The following is a 3284-nucleotide window of genomic DNA, read 5'->3' on the forward strand; positions in this document are numbered from 1 at the left end:
ATGAAGATCTCAAGGAGGGGTAGCAACAGGGGAGTGGGAGGAGGAGAATGGGGGAGATGGTACAGAAAATAAGTAGCATAGACAGTAGATAGAAAATAGATGGGGGGCAAGAATAGCATGGGAAAATAGAATCTAAAGGACTTGAGACACATGGTCATAAACTAAAGGGGGGTAATGGTGGGGATGGGGGGTAGGGTGGAGGAGAATGAAGGGAGGAATAGAACAACTGTAACAGTATAATAAAAAAAATTTTTAGTGCTCGCTTCGGCAGCACATATACTAAAATTGGAACGATACAGAGAAGATTAGCATGGCCCCTGCGCAAGGATGACACGCAAATTCGTGAAGCGTTCTATATTTTTAATCAAAAAAAATTTTTAGAAAAAGAAAATTTTCTCTTGAGAAATTAGCTGCCAGTTTTATTGAATCTCTATTGTAGGTAACTAACTGTTTTTCTCTTGCTGCTTTTGTCTTTGGCTTTAACTTTGCCCTTTTAATTGTGATGTGTATGAGTATGGGCCTCTTTGGGTTCATCTTGTTTGGGACTGTCTGCATTCCTAGACTTGTATGCCTTTTTCCTTCTCTAGGTTAAGAAAGTTTTCAGTGATTATCTCTTCAAATATGTTTTAAATATTTTGCTTTCTCTCTAATTTTCTGGTATCGCTATGGTGAGGATGTTGTTATACTTCATGTTCCAGAGATAGCTTAACTTATTTTTATTTTTCAAAACTACTTTTTTTCTTTTTGATTCTCTGATTGGGTGTTTTATGCTACCTTTATTTTCCAAATAACTGTTTTGATTCTCTGCTTTACGTAAACTGTTGTTAATTCATTCTAGTATATTATTCATTTCAAGTATTGCATTCTTCATTTTGATGTGTTCTTTTAATGGTTTATATTCTTTTTTATGTTTATTGGCTATTTGTTCAAATTCTCACTGAGTTTATCTATTCTTGCCCTACATTCTTTGAACATTTTTATAGTGATTGTTTTGAACACTATATCTATTAGATTTCTTGCCTCTATTTAATTTAGTTCTTTTTCTGGGAATTTTTCTTCTTCTTATATCTAAGAAATGTTTCTTTGTCTTCCCATTTTGGTTGCCTCTCTGAATGTATTTATATGAATTATGTAGGTCTACTATGCCTCCAAGTCTTGGTGTAGTAGCCTTATATAGTAAGTGTCTTTGGGGGTTATATTATTAGTAGTTAGTCTGATCAGCTGAATGTCTCTAGTGTGGGTTATATAAACTCTCCTGTTTTAGTTGAGTTTTTATTGTGGTTAGGCCATCTCTGGACTGGGTTGATACTCAGGCTGACTGAATATGAGGTTTGATTCCAACTAGTTCAGTGCAATGGAATTAAATTTCCCACAGAATCTGGTGCTTACCTAGGTGTCCCTTTGGGTGGACCACCTGTGGAGATAACTGAGTTGTGTTCTAATGTGGTCTGAATTCTTCTACCAGGTGTATAGTTTCATGGCCTCTTGGGAGTGTCCCTAGCTTAGGCACTGCCTATGATCAACCCTGAGTTTCTTGTTTGGAGCTATACAGCCATCCACTGCCTCTTTTGGGCCTGGGTGTATGTCAGTCAAGCTCAGCACCAAGGCTGGCTTGCACCAGCACTGAACTCATAGGCAGGTCAACAAAAAGCCAAAAACTCAAGTCACACAAAGATCCATCTCTGCCTGAAACTTTCTGTTAGGCCCAGTCCCTAAGAAAACTCTGGTAGTAGGAGAGTGCCATGAGGTAGGTTCTCAGTGAATTATCAGATAGGGTAAGTGGTGTTCTCCAAATTAATACAGATTCAAATTCTGTGGCAGTGCTGGGTCTGTGATCACTGCAAAAATACCACTGTACTCCATGGTCAACCACCACCCACTGGTTGTCTGCAGACTTTTGTGGTGGGATGGGATCTCAATGAGTCATCAGGGTGAGGCTAGATGTGTTAATCAAGCCCAAAGAGGATAAGATTTGGCCATGTGAAATGAGGGCTCTGCAAAGGAATGGCAACATAGGTTGGGCATGTGAGGCAAAATTGGTTTATTGTCCTAGAGGCACATAACTCAGTTTCTCCCTAACTCTCCCCAGATCTCCTTGAGAGCCTTCCAAGAGAATCTTCATGAGAGACAAGTCTAACCACAGCCAGCTGACTTCTCTGCAGGGCATGGACTTGACAAGGTGAGGCCACCAGGAGTCAATAGTGTGGGGCTAATGGAACACCCTGGTGAAAGTAGCATGTGTAGAAGGAATGGCCACACCCAGAGGCTCACAACTCAGTCTCTGACACCCACTGAGTTTGCCCTCAAGAGCCTTTCAAGAAAGTCTACATCTGGGCCTAGGCAGCTTACTACTTCTGCAGGGTATGAGTTTGACAGTATAGGGCAATAGGGAGTCAGGAGGACTAGCACATTTTTTTTTCAGGTTGATGCTGCCTAGAAGGGAGTCTTTTAATCAGGAAAGCTAGCATATGTGGGGTGTTGGGGAGATGGACTCAGCACAGGCACCTTGGCAGCTGTCCCTTCAGCTTTCCTCCAGGAGCCACACACCCAGTCTGTCCTCACACAACTCCAGTTGATCCAATCCAGCCTCCCTTTGCTGGAGCCCAGGATGAGTGGCTATGAACTCACCCTTTGAATTTTGTATTGGCTCTTTAAGAGAGCAATTGGGTTTTTCACAGACTCCATTTTATCCTTGGTGACAGAATCCCCGCTGATTCTCATAGACAGACGTTATGTGGACTCCTCTTCTTGGCTCTGGTAATCCCGGCTGAGAAGCCTAGCATGGGTTTGAGACCCTATGCTTCTCAGGGGGAATCTCTGCAGCTGAGATATCCCTCCTGATACTTAACTGCTATACATGGGAGCCTGGTCAGCCCTTATGACATATACTCTCTTCCTGCTAGTCCCAACATGGCTTCTTTCTTCGATAAATCCTTGGTTATAAGATTTCTCTTCAGCTAGTCATCACTTGCTTATCGAGGTTGATTGTTCTGTAATTTACTTGTAATTCTAGTTTGTGCCTGGGAGGAGGTAAGTGTAGCTTCCACTTACTATGCAGCCATCTTGTATCCCTAGGCAAGTAGGTATTGATGACATTTACTGACCACCACCAGAGTTTTGTAGCAATTATATATATATATATATATATATATATATATACACACACACACACATATATATACACACACACATACACACATACATACATACATATATGAGGAGATTATATATAATATAATATATGATATAATATAATATAATATAATTAATATAATGTAATGTAA

General features: G+C 40.5%; 1 non-coding gene across 1 annotated transcript; it reads left to right on the plus strand.

Annotated features, from left to right (window-relative positions):
* The first annotated feature begins 255 nt into the window (after positions 1-255).
* Positions 256-362, plus strand: LOC119041180 (U6 spliceosomal RNA). Its single transcript, XR_005080984.2, has one exon. It is a non-coding gene; the product is annotated as a U6 spliceosomal RNA (small nuclear RNA).
* The last annotated feature ends 2922 nt before the right edge of the window (positions 363-3284 follow it).

This window comes from Artibeus jamaicensis, unplaced genomic scaffold (assembly GCF_021234435.1).
Source record: "Artibeus jamaicensis isolate MK-2021 breed Jamaican fruit bat unplaced genomic scaffold, CSHL_Jam_final contig_687, whole genome shotgun sequence".
NCBI lineage: Eukaryota > Metazoa > Chordata > Mammalia > Chiroptera > Phyllostomidae > Artibeus > Artibeus jamaicensis.